The sequence below is a fragment of the Trichechus manatus genome, unplaced genomic scaffold (assembly GCF_000243295.1).
Source record: "Trichechus manatus latirostris isolate Lorelei unplaced genomic scaffold, TriManLat1.0 scaffold00058, whole genome shotgun sequence".
NCBI classification, from domain to species: Eukaryota; Metazoa; Chordata; class Mammalia; order Sirenia; family Trichechidae; genus Trichechus; species Trichechus manatus.
Window position 1 is genome coordinate 4,455,638 of NW_004443994.1, and position 17,360 is coordinate 4,472,997.

The window sequence follows — 17,360 nt, forward strand, 5'->3', positions numbered from 1 at the left end:
CTTGCAGCTATATGGAGCCCTGGTGGCGCAGTGGTTAAGAGCTTGGCTGCCAACAAAAAGGTCAGCAGTTCGAATCTACCAGCCGTTCCTTGGAAACCCTATGGGGCAGCTCTACTCTTTCCTATAGGGTCACTATGAGTTGGAATCGACACGACAGAGATGGGTTTTTGTTTTTGTCTTTTTATCTGGCTATAACACTCATCACAGTAGAAAATACAAATTGAGGTAACTGGGATTGGTGTAAATAACTGAGACTGGCCAAGGAAGAATTCAAAGATTCTTTGAACTAGTCTGAGGCCAGCCTTTGGGTGAGAACCAAAGGAAAGCTGGGTTCACCTCACCTGGTATTAACTGAAATGAAGGGTAACATGCCAAATATCCGGGTCACAGACTAAAAATAAGACAGCAGATTGGTGAACTAAAGAGTGTGACTAGAAGGAAGTGGTGACACTGAATAAAAGGATGTAAACACAGGAGGATCTAATGCTGAATGCTGGTCCCCCAGTGGGTAAGAAGTACGAAAGAGAAAACAAGAGGAGACTGAAGGGCAATGAAGGTAACTTTAAAGGCCTTCAACAAAACCATCCTTTACTGCACCATCACCACCAGTATACAACACACTTTCTCCTTGCCCTCAGAACAATTACTGATGGTACTGGTGAGAGGTGTATTTTCTGTAATTCCTCAAGTCCATTAAATGTTTCTTCTTTGGCAAAGTACAGGTGAGGACAGACTTCAGTGAAGTAAATATTTAGTTGTCACAGACTCAAGAAGTACCACCTACTTCTCTTAAGAGATCTCTATCTTGTTTCCTTAAAGATAGTGTATGAATCCCCAGAAGCTACAGTGTGACCTGAGGGAGCCAATTTAAAGCAATGAATCTGCTCAGATTCTAGGATTCTAGGATGGAACAAAGCTTAACAGTGGACCTTGAGGGTAAATTTGCACCAACTACAGTTCTCTAACTTTCCAAACAGAGTTTCTTCCCTATAGACAGAAAAGAGGTTGTATTGAACTGAAAGTAAAAATATATCCCAGTCAAAAAGTGCCTTTTACAAGATAAGATTTTAGAGTTGTTTTGGGTAAACCTTCTTCCCCAAAAATTCTGCTTCAAGAGGAAAAAAATTATTTTTTAAAACTGATCCATACTTGATTTCCTATCAAAATCTCAGCAAGTTTAGTTTTAGACATAGACGAGTTTAGTCTAAAATTGATATGGAAAGGGAAAGGCCATAGAGTAGCCAAAAAAAATTGGAAAAAGAAGAATAAAGTGGGAAGAATCACTCTTTCCAATACTAAGGCGTAGTATGTAGCTGTCATAATCAAGACACTGAGGTACTAGCAGAGGGATAGACACATAGATCAATGGAACAGATTAAGGAATCCAGACACAGAGGGAAAGCAATCCAGTGGAGGAAGGATCACTTTTTCAATAAAAGCAACTGGACATCCATCAGCAAAACAATGAACCTCAATATAAACCTCATGCCTTACACAAAGATTAACTCAAAATGATTCATGGAGTTAATGTAAAACTATAAACCTTCTAGAAAAGAACATAGGAGAAAATCTTTGGGACACAGGGCTAGGCAAAGAGTTCTTAGACTTGACACCAAAAGCATGACTCATAAGAAGAAAAATTGATAAATCAGAACTCATCAAAATTAGAAACTTTTGCTCTGTGAAAGACCCTGTTAAGATGAAAAGACAATTATAGACTGGGAAAAAACTTTTGCAAATCATATAGCTGACAAAAACCTTGTATCCAGAACATGTAAAGAACTCCAAAAACTCAACTGTGAAAAAAAAGTCAAAAGGATCCTCTAGCACCTGTTTCACCATATGTATTCTGTGGACCACCAGAATTAGAATCTTCCAGGGCATGGTGAAGGCAGGTGTGGAGAGGGTCTGCTAAAACACAAGTTCCTATGCCTCCCTCGAGAAATTCTGATTCAATAGATTTGGGTTAGGCCTGAGAAATCTGCATTTAAAACAAGACCCTCAGAGATTTTTTTTCTCCCCTCACTGAAGTTTAAGAACTCCCACTCTGTTCAGTCACTAAACTATAAAGAAGAGCAGCATTAAAAAGAAAACCAGGTCCTGGCCATCTGTACCCTAAAGGGGCAAATGAAGAACCCCCCCCCCCCAAAAAAAAATCAGTTGCTGTCAAGTAGATTCCGACTCATGGCAACCTCATGCGTTCCAGAATGGAACTGCTCCATAGGGTTTTCAAGGGCTGATTTTTTGGAAGTAGATCACCAGGCCTTTCTTCTGAGTCACCTCTCAGTGGGCTTGAACCACCAACCTTTCTTTAGTAGCTAAGCACTTAACCATTTGCACCACCAGGGACTCCAAATGAAGGGCAGGGGATATTGGAAGGCCCTCAACAAATCAGAAGTGTCATAAGCAACAACTTCTAAGAAAAAGTGACAACTCTCTAGACTTACTAGGATGTGAATAAAATGATAAAGTACACACACATACACTCAGGAATACAAGTTTGAGGAGAATTTACTATGTCCAGAGAGATTTAAAAAAAATTAGTTCTCATAGCCAAGTTATCTAAAGTGAATTCTAAAGAAAGCAATGGAGGAGGGGAGCTCCTTCCTCAGTTTTCACCAGAAGAATATACTCATTTATTTTCCACTTATACTTGTCCTTACAACTCACACACTGACCCATGCACACACTCACACACACTTGCACACACTCATGCATGTACACACACATGCACTCACACGCTCACCCATACACACACACTTGCACACACTTACACATATCCACACATATACACACACATGCACTCCCACACTACTACACACACATGCATGCACACACACTCATACGCCTGTGCATGCACACACACACCTGCTCCAGCTGGAAGACAAGCTGCGGTTTGACTGCAAGGTCTCAGTGGTAGGCTGCCTAGGGCCTCTAGGGTGACTCCTCTTTCAATTTCAAGCCTGGGTCAGGAAGAGAAACAAAAACACTGCCAGTCAATTGAATGGCCCACAACAATCCAGAGAAACTATCTTTGGAATCTCTGGAACCTCAGTCCCTTCGGGCCAGCTAACGGCGCTGTTGGCGTTGTAGGCAGCTGTTTCCTCCTCTTGCCCTCCGGTTCCCCCGGCTACCTCGCCTCGCTGCACGCACGCTGTAATTTATTTCTACATCTTAGGCCCTGTTTCCAGCCATTGTTAATCGACTGGGAGACCTTCCAAGTTTCCGTTTCAATAAAGATCAACTGTTCTAAACCCAAGTTCCCATTAAACGTTCCGGGGACTATTCTAATTTGGATTTTAAGCAGCAACGCAGCCCTACCTGGAAGTGTGAAGTAGCCTGGGCTCAAAATGCGGTGGAGAAGCCCTCTAGTGGCCGTGGATGATACAACAAGCTTTGAGGGCTCAGGGACTGCAGGGATCCGTTTGCTCCTCCAGAAAGCACAAAAAGGAAACAAAATAATAAAATCTTTAGAGCTAAATATAATCTTTAACTACTCCTTCTTAGTCACCCCCATATCCTTCCAGTCATCAAGTTCTAGCAATTCTCCCTTCCCAACAACTTTCCGTTGCCCCACCCTAGCTCTGATCTTGTCACCTCATGCTTACCAAAACCAAACCAGATTTCAACTAGTGGTGGCCCTATCATGTGCTGAGTAGAGCTGCTCCATAGAGTTTTCAATGACTGTGGCCTTTCAGAAGCAGATCGACAGACCTTTCTTCTGTGGAGCCTCTTGATGGGTTCACAATCAACCTTTACTGTTAGGAGTTGAGGGCTTAACCATTTGCACGAGCCAGGGACTTCCACTTCATGCTTCAGTGTGATGAAATAGTCTGGCTCCTGGTTTCTCTGCTTCCAACTTCTCCTGTATCTAATCAGTTATGTACCTTGCTGCCAAATTCATCTTCCAAACACAATTTTGATCTTCTATGTTTTCTATTTAAGAGTCTTCTCAGCTTCCCCATTGTCTATTGCAGTGATTCTCAAAAGGGAAGAAACGCTTCCTTGAGAGACATATCACCTTCCCAGGATGGAGAAAGCAGTATTTCTAATAAAAAATGCTGGAGACTCAATTCCCACCCCTCTACATTGTACTCATACTGAACCACTGTTACTGAGCAAGTTGACCTATCCCTCAAAGGTAGACAAGTGGGGAAACGATGGACAGCCAGTAGTCCCCCAGATTTAAATGCAAACATTTTTGACTCTCCACAACCTGGCTTTGAATTTCCTTCCTGGCTTTAATGCTACAATGTAATGCTACAGTGCAATGAATCGCTTTTCTATGGCCTTTCCAGCCATGGTCTTGTAACTCGCACAAAATGATTGGCTAGGCCACAGTCTGGCAAGGGGTTGGTAGATTTACTATACATACAGCGACTTGAAAATCCACCCAATAGGATTAAGTCCCTTGTAGTCCAGCTAAGGGATTTGTTGGTTTTGCCATCCTGGTAGGCTTATATAATGGCCAGTCTCACAGAGGGGATTGAGCCTGGAGCAGAGCATGTCTTTTGGACCCAGGGTATCGCCTAGACCCAGAAGAGAGAGCTGTAACATTGAAGACAGAGAGACGGTGGGCCACCGAGAGACAGTCAGGCATCTCTGTACAGGAGGTTTGCCTGATGATGAAGAGCTGTAACACTTGCCCGTGCAGGGCAGAGTCCTGTGTGTGCCCTGTGCAACATGCCTGTCTCCCTGGGAAGCATAGTGGGAGCCTCATAGGCCCTTGGGTAGCATGGCAGCAAGACAGAGAACCACGAGGGCCTTGGTAGCATGGTGGGAGCCAGAGGCAGAGGCCTAGAAGGGCCCAGTGGCAGAGGCATGGGAGATCACCTGCCAGCAAGGCAAGACCTAGTGAGGCCCACAGGCAGAGCAGAAGCCTTGGGAGCCATGCAGGACCTGAGTAGCGTGGTGGTAGCCAGAGGCAGCAGTGACATGAAGACAGCATCTCATTAGAACTGTGGCAATCTGGCCCAGCGACATAAGAATGGACCTGGGTAATTTGGGGAAGTGCAAGCAAATCCCTTTTCAGAATATGTTGTTATTTTTTACTATACGCTTTCTATAAATAATAATAATGGCTTTCATTTTGCCAACATTGCGTAAGTGTCTTGTGTGTCCAGCTTGATCACAGATGAACGTAGCAACCATGGAATGGTTGATGTAGTGGGTATACGTGCCTCATTCTTAGCAGACTTATGGCTAGCTGGAAGTTCGAGACACAGCCTGTCTGTATGTGGAATGCAGACAGACAGACAAATCATACAAATGTAGAGAATAAAGACTAGAATCAGACTGGGTTGGTATCTCGGGTCCACAAATGATTAGCTACATAACCATACAAAAGGTTATAAATTCTTAGTTTCTGTACAAATTTGTTATGTGGATTAAATGAAGTAGCCCATGTTTCAGATTTAGTGCAGTACTTGCCACATAGTGGCAAAGCTGTGGTGATCTGCTTCCATGAAGATCACAGTCAAGAAAACCCTAGGGGGTCACTATGAGTTGGAATCAACTTGATGGCACCCAACAACAACCGGTCCCTGGCACAGACTATTTGCTAAATAAATGTTATGTATGTATTCATGTATGTTTTCAATTCATGTTAGTTTAATATTTGATACATAAAAGAATTGATACACACCCAAAAGTTCCAGCTGCACGCACCCCTACTTGCCTTGCAATAGCCATTCCCCTTTTCCTCTTTGCAAATGGAATTATATTTGTTCAGGACAGCTATATGCCCATCCCTGAAGGAGGAAACATGACTAATCTAAGCCAGTCGTGGAACTACCATGCTGCTTTGCAAGACACCCACTTTCCCAATGACATTTGCAGCTAGGGGTGCCCATGTAACCAGATTTGGCTAAGGAGACCTAAAGAGGAAGATGAGTGGGGAATTTTTAGAAAAGATTTCTCCTCCCTGTTAAAAGGAGACAGGCATACACACTATCTAGCTGTGCTCCTTTCCTGCCTCTGGACGAATGATGCTTGAAGCTGTGGCAACAATCTTTCAACTATAGAATCATAGAGACAAGGACTCAGAGTCCTAAGACAGCAGAATTATTGAATCACCTACTTTCAGACTTTTTGTTCTAGGAGGTAATAAGTATTTTAATTATTTAAGCCACCATTACTCGAGTATTCTGTTACTTGCAGCTGAAATCATTCCTAACTGTGACTGTTCTCTTACTGAATATACGTATACAAAGGAGAATCCTTAAACTGATAATTAAAGCATCTTACCAACCTCTCTTTAATTCTCCCAATGTCTAAGCATAACCTACCCTTTCATGGTCCTTCCACAGGTCTCCTCCTTGCTGGCTGTTATGAATTGAATTGTGTCCCACAAAAATGTGTGCCAACTTGGTTAGGCCATGATTCCCAGTATTATGTGGTTGTCCTCCATTTTGTGATCTGATGTAATTTTCTTACGTGTTGTAAATCCTAACCTCCATGATTTTAATGAGGCAGAATTAGAGGCAGTTATGTTAATGAGGCAGGACACAATCTACAGGATTAGGTTGTATCTTGAGTCAGTCTCTATTAAGATATAAAAGAGAGAAGCAAACAAAGAGGAGAGAGGCCTCATTACCACCAAGCAAGAAGAATGAGGAGTAGAGCACGTCCTTTGGACCCAGGGTCCCTGTACAGAGAAGCTCCTAGACCAGGGGAAGATTGACGACAAAGACTTTCCCCCAGAGCCGACAGAGAGAGAAAAACTTCCTCACAAGCTGACGCCCTGAATTCAGACTTCTAGCCTGCTAAGCTGTGAGAGAATAAATTTCTGTTTGTTAAAGCCATACACTTGTGGTATTTCTGTTATAGCAGCACTAGGTAACTAAGACACTGGTTTACTAAAATGACTTCATTTTCTTTCTAAGTAAAACACCTTTCAGTGGTATATGAATATACAAATGAGGTCAGAAACTTTCCTCAGGCCTTGAGTTTGAGGAATAAAAGTTAAAACTTAGGAAAATTCTACTCATTTTCTTATTCTTGCAGCCCTGGTGGCACAGTGGTTAAGAACTATGGGAAGCTACATCTGCTAACCAAAAGGTCGGCAGTTTGAATCTACTAGCCGCTCCTTAGAAACCCTATGGGGCAGTTCTACTCTGTCCTATAGAATTGCTATGAGTTGGAATCGACTCAACGGCAATGGGTTGTTTAAGTTAGTCAACTGCTGAACATTGACAGTAACACGCCTTAACCTACCTTTGCCCACGAACACACCAGTGTGCCAACTCTATAAATGCACTGTGAAGATGTGGCTCATCCAAACAGGGCTTGTTCCTGGTTGGCAGGGGCAGATTTACTGTAAAGTTAATGAAGTTCCAGGCCCCTCACTTGTGTAGGCCCTTCTCAAAGCCCTGTTTGGGGCCCAAACAATGTCTTCACATGGTCATATGCTTTTGTAATATTTGTAAGATATCTTAACCACAGTCATATAAGACCTCTGTCTCTTTCCCCTCCAACTTACCCTGCTATGCTTGCCCTTCTGTAGGGTAGTGTTAGGAAGGTCAAGGACTGTTTGGAATTCAGCTAAGGGGAAGGTGAGTTGAAATACCGTGAGTTTGGGTTAAGAGTTCTATTTATGAGGTTTACTTCCACATTTAGTTAAATCATTGCTAGCTATTCTGGTGCATGAATGGCTTCCAGCCATATTCACACAACCCACTTTGATGATTTACCTGGTATCTAACAGGAGGGTTCAAGGCCAGAAATCATAAGGTGATATAAATGTGACCTATTGCATCAGACATTACAAGTATATGGCTAATAAAGAAGAAACAAGTTTTCAAAAGCATGATGCCAGAAACTAATCTGTGAAAATTCTGCCAATCTTCAGATGTATAAAATTATAAGCAGAGAATTTCTCACAGATGCATAGTCAAAACAGAAGTTCTGTCTAGTCAGAAATATACTCAATAAGTAGTGTATGGGATAATAAACTCACAATATGTGTTTTTCTTTATTGATGTACATCACACAAAATAGAATTTATCAAAATCCCTGTGTTTGCAGAACACAAACCAGTGTCAATTTTACAGTGAGTATGTTTGTTCAGTCAAATATTTTGTGCAACCCAACACATGGATCACATCACATCCTAAAGACCAGCAGTTTTAGAAAAAACAGGACGAAAACTATCCATCAATGAAGCACAACAACCTCAAGTAACAAAATCACTACACATATTCACAACAAAATCAATGCATGTAGTTGCAATACTGAAGGATTCTATGGGCAAAATATTGAACGACACAGAAAGCATCAAAAGATGGAAGGAAAACACAGAATTGGTCAACGTTCAACCATTTCTGGAGGTAGCATATGAGTAAGAACCCATGGTATTGAAGGAAGAAGTCCAAGCTGCCCTGAAGGCATTGGCAAAAAACAAGTCTCCAGGAATTGACAGAATACCAATCGAGATGTTTCAACAAACAGATGCTATTATGGAAGCACTCACTTGTCTATGCCAAGAAATTTGGAAGACAGGTACCTGGCCAACCGACTAGAAGAGACTCATATTTGTACCCATTCCAAAGAAAGGTTATCCAACTGAATATGGAAATTATTGGACAATATCATTAATATCGCACACAAGTAAAATTTTGCTGAAGATAATTCAAAAACAATTGTAGCAGTACATCAACAGGAAACTGCCAGAAATTCAAGCTGGATTCAGAAGAGGACGTGGAACGAAGAATATCATTGCTGACGTCAGATGGATCCTGGCTGAAAGCAGAGAATACCAGAAAGATGCTTACCTTTGCTTTATTGACTATGTAAAGGCATTCGATTATGTGGATCATAACAAATTATGGATAACATTTCGAAGAATAGGAATTCCTGAATACTTAATTGTGCTCATGAGGAACCTGTACATAGACCAAGAGACAGTTGTTTGAACAGAACAAAGGGATACTGTGTGGTTTAAAATCAGGAAAAGCGTTTGTCAGGGTTATATCCTTTCACCATATTTATTCAATTTGTATGCTGAGCAAATAATCTGAGATGTTGGACTATATGAAGAAGAATAGGGCATTAAAATTGGAGGAAGGCTTATTAACAACCTGCGTTATGCAGATGACACAACCTTGCTTGCTGAAAGTGAAGAGGACTTGAAACACTTACTGATGAAGATCAAAGACTACAGCCTTCAGTATGGATTACACCTCAACATAAAGACAACAAAAATCCTCACCACTGGACCAATAAGCAACATCATGATAAACAGAGAAAAGATTGAAGTTGTCAAGGATTTCATTTTACTTGGATCCACAGTCAACACCCATGGAAGCAGCAGTCAAGAAATCAAAAGATGCATTTTGTTGGGCATATCTGCTGCGAAAGACCTCTTTAAAGTGTTGAAAAGCAAAGATGTCACCTTGAAGACTAACTGTGCCTGACCCAAGCCATGGTATTTTCAGTCACATTCATATGCATGGGAAAGCTGGGCAATGAATAAGGAAGATGGAAGAAGAATTGACGACTTTGAATACGGTGCTGGCAAAGAATATTGAATATACCATGGACTGCCAGAAGAGCAAACAAATCTATCTTGGAGGAAATACAGCCAGAATGTTCCTTAGAAGAGAGGATAATGAGACTTTGTCTCACATACTTTGGACTTGTTAACAGGATGGACCAGTCCCTGGAGAAGGACATCATCCTTGGTAAAGTAGAGGGTCAGTGAAAAAGAGCAAGACTCTCAACAAGATGGATTCACACAGTGGCTGCAACAATGGGCTAAACATAGCAATGGTTGTGAGGATGGTGCAGGACCAGGCAGTGTTTCTTTCTGTTGTACATAGGGTCACTATGAGTAGGAATCAACTTGATGGCACCTAACAACAACAGTAAAAGAGTAATTTGATACTATAAATTAAGTAGCTTAATGCAATGAGATAGATTAAAATGTATTTTAATTACTCCTGTGTACTCCTCAATTTCAAATAATTTTGTATATTTATTCAAAAGTATTGATCATATCAAAATTCAAAAGGAAATATAGAAGTATGTAAGGTAATTTTTTTAATACAAATATTATGTCATTTTTCTGGATTTTTGATGTTGAGGTATTTGTCAACATTTTAAAATTTGTAATTTGTTGTGAGTTTTTTTTTCTCATTCTGAAGAAACATGCTTTTACACTAATTTTGTATTCCTAAATATTTATTCTTTTTCTTAAAGCTAGCCCCCTTGTCAAGGAGAAAAATTAATAATAGACATCTCACTTTGATTTTAGGGTTTTTCTTTCCCAGAAACCAAATATTAACTGTAAAAATTCCTGACCAAATCCTGCCAGTGGTTTTTCGTTTTGTTTTGTTTTTACCCAAAATTGCTAATGTTTTCTTTCTTGTTCAAAGCCAGGCTTACTTAATTCAAATTTCAAAAGAAATCATGGCTGCAGGTGGGTGGACAGCCAGAGACCACTTTGCGACAAGGTATCAGCCGATCTCAGTAAAAGGGGGAGGGCAGAGTTCAATCAATCGTGTTAAAATTAGCCAGTGGTTGATCTTCTATTCTTCTCCCTCCTCTTCTCTTTATAAACCTCATTGTAACTAGCTTATTTTGAGACTCTTGCTTTTTTTGGAATCAGAATAGTCTCTCTATGTGCATACAGAATAACTGCTCAGAATAAGCCTAATGTTTTCAATTTCTTGAGTTTTCATTACTTTTACAAAAAAAGAAAAAAAACCATTGCCGTCAAATGGATTCGGACTCATTGGACTCATAACAACCCTATAGGACAGAGTAGAACTCCCCCACAGGGTTCCCAAGGAAGACTGGTGGATTTGAACTGCTAACCTTTTGGTTAGCAGCCGAGCTCTTAACCACTGCACCACCAGTGCTCCATAAACAAATTAGAAAGCTATAAATAACCTAAAGCTTTAAGTATGGTATTGACTGGAAATCAATTTCGTATCTCTTTTTCATAGGATTTTGTAAGCTCCTGTACAACTCAGAGCAGCACCTGCTGGTCAGGCAGCAGTTGCAATCAATAAAGATTGCAAATGCCAGTTATGAATTTGTCTCAGTACCTTGGAAGTTCTTTTAACTTCATGCTTTAAAAGGACAAGAATATTAAGTGAGAAGAGTTGAAGCAACTTTATAGAACGCTATGCATAGAGTTCAAGTGAATGTAACTTGATGTTAAAATAGAACACATCTCACCTCAGTTTCTCCTGAGGCACTGATATTATATCTCTCAGGTACCAAAGGGAATATGAGACAGAACATCATAAGTAGAATCTATAAACAAAACAAAATCTGATAATCGATTTCAAAAATTCAGACCATTTATTCACAGGCTTCTTTCTCACCTCCAAAGTATAAAAGTTTGTTAGAAAGTGAGAAGCAAGAGGAAAGATTCTGGTGAGAAGAATTTCTTTGGAGAAAGCTGTGCTGTGAGCCTCAAGTCCTGTCCCTCATGAGGCAATGATAGGTGAGGGACAACCCGAACTGCCCCCTTAAGCCTGATTGGGGGCCTCAACATAGCTACTTTGAGAGCCTGACATGTGTCACCCAGAGTTTGGAGACACAGAGAGCTAAGGGCTGCCTTCTGCCCAGGAAAATTTGAAGAGTAGGGGAGAGTCTGGTAAGCAGTGTTGGGGGCAGTGGAGCCAAGGCAAGTAGCTGCTGCGTGTGGGAAATTACAGCACCACCACCCCCTGCAGTGGCAGGACAAGTGATGGTTCCCAATGTGGGCCCTACAGAAGACTGGTCATCCGGAGACTGTTTCAGGATCTACCCAAGAGGACTACCTGGAAGGGGCAATTTGACTCAGCAGAGTGTGTGGGCAGATCCTCAGAAAAGGGAGGATGACAGAGAGCTGCCAGCTGAAGAAAAGGCATCACCACATCTCCAGAGAATCCCAGCAGGTGAACCCCCAAAAGTGCCCTTAAGAGAATATTAGCTTTAAACGTCAGCCAGTCTCAGAGAGCACAAAGCCAAGTTATGGTGATTACAGTTGAAAAAAAAGTTTGTCTACTCCCATTTCCCCTTTCTGTCTCTGTGTTCCAACCCTAAGGGTGAGCCTAATGGGGGAGGAGCAACAGGAAAAGAGGGAATAGAGGCTCCCTGTCTCTCTGCAGGCAACCAGCCCACAAGTGGCATGGCCTGAGAAGGGGTGGAGATTTGACATTAAGTAAAGTTCAGGGTTTTTATTATTTCCAGGGACAGCATATTCCAGTGTGTGAAGCAGGCTGCTTGTGACTTAAAATGACCACAGGACTTACCATGTATATTACCTATGGGTGAAACATTTTCATCCAGGGTAGGGAAAGATTACCTTTACAGGATCAATGTTGTTGATGTGTGCCATCAAGTCGATTCCAACTCATAGCAACCCCAGGTGACAGACTGGAACTGGCCCATAGGGTTTCCTAGATCTTTCCTCCCATGGAGTGGCTGCTGGGTTCTGGCCACCAAGCTTTCAGTTAGCGGCTGAGAACTTAACCATTGCACCACCAGGGCTCCTTTCATAGGATCGGTAAGAACCAGAAAAAAGGGATGCTTTTATCACATCCCACAAGTCAAATTTATTCAACATTTCTGTTACATTAATTTAAGCATAAACAAATTGGAAAGCTATAAATAACCTAAAGCTATAATTGTGGTATTGATTGGGTATCAGTTTCAGACCCCTTTTTCACAGGACTTTGTTGAAATCCATATTCAGAAGTAGCCAGATTCATGTCTCTGTCTTGATCTTTAACTGAATCACTCATTTATTCAATGAATATTTATTGCGATCTGACAAATTCAGCTTCCTAAACACTATCTTGATCATGTCACTCCCCTGCTCAAGAACTTTCTATGACTCCTTACTGTTCACAGCAGTGATTTTGCAGGAGATTAATACTCCTTCGGGGAAGAATATCAGAATTTTAGGGACAGAAGGGTGGTACAAACAGTTAAACACTCGACTACTAACCAAAGGTTGAGGGTTCAAACCCACCCAGAGGCGTCTTGGAAGAAAGGCCGATGATTACTTCCTAAAGATCAGAGCCATTGAAAACCCTATGGAGAACAGTTCTACTCTGACACACATGGGGTTGCCATGAGTTGGAATCATCTCCTCATCGACTGGTTTAGAATAGAGCTTTAAATTGCCCACACTTCCCTCTCTTAGCATACATTCTGATACGTGACTTGGGAGCAGTGGCCTTAGCTCCCCTCTCAGAGTCCACTCTCATCACTGCCCTAAGAGCCACTGTGATGTATCAGAGGACTCATTTAATTTGCTCTGAGCAGAGTTCCTAGCCATTGTCCACTGAAATCACTTGGATAAAAAGAAAATAGAATTATATTTCATTTGGATTCAACTTACATTTTCTTTTTTTATTAAGCTGGGAATATGATATTCTCCGTTGGCATTGGCCCAGCAATGATAGTTTTAGCCCAGATCTCTTCCTAAGGCCATATCTTATGGAGGGAAAGTTTATGGGGCTTACGTGGACAGTCCTCCTGAACCGGTAGTTTATTAATCTCCAGGGGCTCTTTAGTCTCGGAGTCTTGCACCGGGCCTGACAGAAGGTTTGGAGGCTACTGGGGTCAAAGTTTTTTGGTTGGGGGAGAAAGAACAAGGGCAGCAGTTATAAACACACTGGCCCACACTCAGCTTGTAAATGATCTTAGCAGTTCACACATTTAAATGAACTATCCTAAGACAATAAGGAGCCCTGGTGGCACAATGGTTAAGTGCTTGGCTACTAACCAAAGGTTGGCAGGTCAAACCCACCCAGCTGCTCCAAGGGAGAAAGATCTGCCGATCTGCTTCAGTAAAGATTACAGCCTAGAAAACCTCATGGGGGCAGCTCTACTCCGTCGTATGGGGTCACAATGAGTCGAAATCTACTCGACAGCATCTAACAACAACAACATTCTAAGACAATATCTGTTTGGAATGGCCTTGAGATGAATTTTAGAATTAAGCATGATTCACCTATCGCTATCTGCTGTATTAGCCAAATAACATTGGAAATGCTAAAAATAATTGATGATGGGAAACATCCAAAACACAGGTAGTGGGAGATAGGATTAGCACTTGTAATTCTAGGTTTTCTTTGATTTATTACTTCTTTATTTCTTTGCATTTATACTCAGTGCAACAATCACTTACTAAACCACTGTGCTAAACATTGGGGATTAAAAAGATCAACAAGATAAAGGCTCCAAGGGTGAGGGTGGGGGGTCCTGTGGTGGGTGGGGACTTGGCCTGACTATAGTCTTCAGCGGCTATCGAAAAGTCACCTAGGAAACATGTGATCACAATTGCAAATGAAAAGTGGGAAATCTATGAAAAGGGTTTTAAAAATATGCTATTTTTATTGATCTAAAATCTATAATCTCAAGACATATGCTTACTACTAAAATGCAGCTTCACAACAAGCTTTAGCCCCTACTTCCCTGAAGATATTTTAAACCTGCCACCAGAGATGCTTATGGACTAGTGGAATAAGAGACTGATGTGTGCACAACCAAGTAAATTACAGGAGGGTAAATGCTATAATGGGATGTTTTCCCAATGAACCCTTCCCAGAGTGGACCAAGAGTGTTGATTTTCTTCTGGTAAATAGCAGTCTGGCCGCAAGAGATAATCTCTTTTCAAACATCCAACCAGCCAGCACCAATGTCTTGATACTTGTTTAAGTGGTGTCCTCCTGCGGTTTTGACCTCCTCAAAGAGGCCATGAAGGAAGTTCTTGCATCCCTGAGCCAATTGCCACTCCTTACCAAATGCTTTCTCAGGAGGTCCTGCCCAGAGCCATCTAAATCAGCCATGCATGGGAAGGTGCCTGCGCAGTACTCACTGTTCGCCACTCAAGACACTGCTGGATTCTCTTCTACTTAGGACAAAAGGAAGAACTGGTCCCATAATGTATGTTTTTCAGGACCAGTTGAGTTTTCCATGAATTATAATTTTTGGAGCATCTTCTATATGCCAGGAAGTCGATAACCAAATGACTTCAGGAGATAGAAGACAAGAAAATTCACAGGGCTACGCACTGGATACTGTGATAAACAAGCTATGTCCTGGCCCCTACGGACCTTACAGAACCCAAAAGCATCTCATGTCTCTGGGACTTCCTCACAAGAAAAATTGCCCTGGCATTTTAGGTTTTCTTTTTCTCTCCTTTACTAAGAAGACTGACCCAAACCTTCTCCTTTAGGAGTTGGCCCCTAAAAACTAGCTCAGTGTTATTCACATACCTGCAGATACTTGCCCAAGCACACGTATTTCAATGAATGAGAAATAAAATGCTTTCCCCATGTTATTCTCTACTGACTTCCTGGTACTTACAATCTGAGGCCATTTCATTAATTAATTTGCTTACTTGTTCACTATCTCACCCTCTCACTAGAATGTAAACTCCATGAAGGCAAAGACCTCCTTAGTCTTGTTCTTAGCTGAATCCTCAGCTCCTAATCAGCCCCTTGCATACTGTAGCTCCTCCATAATGTTTGTTGAATTAATAAATTATGGAAAGAGTGAAATAAAAAGGAATAAGAAAAGTTTATGCAAGGCCTAAAGAAAGATTATTGTTGTTAGTTGCTATGGAGTCAGCTCTGACTCATGGTGACCTTATGTATAACAGAACAAAACATTGCCTGGTCCTGTGCTGTCTTCATGATCATTGGTATGGAAAATCTTATGAATCATAACAGAATATTGTTCAATGTTTGGCAAAGAAAAACAGGGCACCTCATTTCTTAAAAACCTTACATATCCTTGAATACACTGCATTTATTAGGGGATCATGGATCTGGATGGCATCTTTGCCCAGGGTCTAGGGGTCCACCAGGAACTCACCCGGGCATTCCCTCAGGGTAAACACACAGTGAAATACTTTGGGTCTCGTGTACCTTGAGTCACACAAATGAAAGAGGTTGTTATTATTTCTGGACATCAGCAGAGAAGGAGGGAAAGGAGCTCCTGGGATCTAGGAATCAGGCCAACTGTTTCTGGTGGCTTAGATATGACCTTGGAGATAGAAGACAAGCAAAGTTTGCATGAGTCCAACAATATTTTCCTTTAACCAGAACACCAAATCTTACAGAAAATATTTCTTGTTTTTAAAGACAGACTTTCAATTTTTTTTTAACAGCCGTTAAATGTGTTTTTCTAGTTCGAGTTCACGTAGACTGAGAAGCAGTCCGATAAGATTGGCTAAACAGGGATGTGTGTAGACAATGAGGTCATTGTTGCAAGGAAAAGCATGTGATCAGGTAGGTGTGTCTCTCAGAACCACAACCTAGGCCTCGGTTAAGAATTCTAGGTACCTGACTAAATATGAAATCGAAAACGATAAAGATCATGGAAGAAAAATTAGGGACAATGCTAGGAGCCCTAATACATGGCATAAGCAGAATACGAACCACACGTAACAATGCATAAACACCAGAAAAGACACTAGATAACTGGGAGCTCCTAAAAATCAAAGTTATGCTCATCAAAAGACTTCACCAAAAGAGCAAAAAGACGACCTACAGACTGAGAAAAAACTTTTGGCTACGACAAATCCGATCAGCATCTAATCTCTAAAATCTACAAGATACTGTAAAACCTCAACAACAAAAAAGCAAATAACCCAATTAAAAAATGGGCAAAGGATATGAACAGGCATTTCACAAAAGAAGACATTCAGGCAGTTAACAGACACAAGAGAAAATGCTCACGATCATTAGCCATCAGAGAAATGCAAATCAAAACTACACTGAGATACCATCTCACCTCAACAAGGCTAGCATTAATCCAAAAAACACAAAATAATAAATGTTGGAGAGGTTGTGGAGAGACTGGAACACTTATACACTGTTGGTGGGAATGTAAAATGGTACAACCACTTTGAAAATCGATTTGGCGCTTCCTTAAAAAGCTAGAAATAGAAGTACCATACAATCCAGCAATCCTGCTCCTCAGAATATATCCTAGAGAAATAAGAGTCATCACATGAATAGACATATGCACACCCATGTTCATCGCAGCACTGTTCACAATAGAAATCCTGCCACCATGCAGCCACTGCATATCACTCCCTGACAAGGACTGATCAGCTGCTTTCTGTGATCCTGCCTGGGATCAGCTGCTTACTATGATCTTTTGTATGATCCATTTAATGTGCAATGTGGCTCACAAATGCCACATGGTATTAGGAATCCAAAAGTTCTTAACATAGTAGGCACCTTGGATAAATTTCTTGGCTGGTGACTATATAGTCTCTGAGAAGAGCTTCTCGATTCTCTTAGTTGGAATAGTTGTTCTCACCCTGAACTCTCAGACCACTTTAGCTGCACCACTCTGATTACATGTTTTTTTTCTTATCTCCCCTATTAATCTTTGAAGTCAGG

The 17,360-nt window shown here is 41.2% G+C and overlaps 1 long non-coding RNA gene across 1 annotated transcript; it reads right to left on the bottom strand.

The window, feature by feature from the left end:
* Window positions 1-2,822: 2,822 nt before the first annotated feature.
* On the bottom strand, window positions 2,823-15,950 carry LOC111820990 (uncharacterized). The gene is made up of 3 exons (XR_002824472.1): window positions 15,876-15,950; window positions 3,322-3,431; window positions 2,823-2,963 (listed from the first exon to the last, which is right to left on the bottom strand). It is a non-coding gene; the product is annotated as an uncharacterized LOC111820990 (long non-coding RNA).
* Between the last annotated feature and the right edge of the window lie 1,410 nt (window positions 15,951-17,360).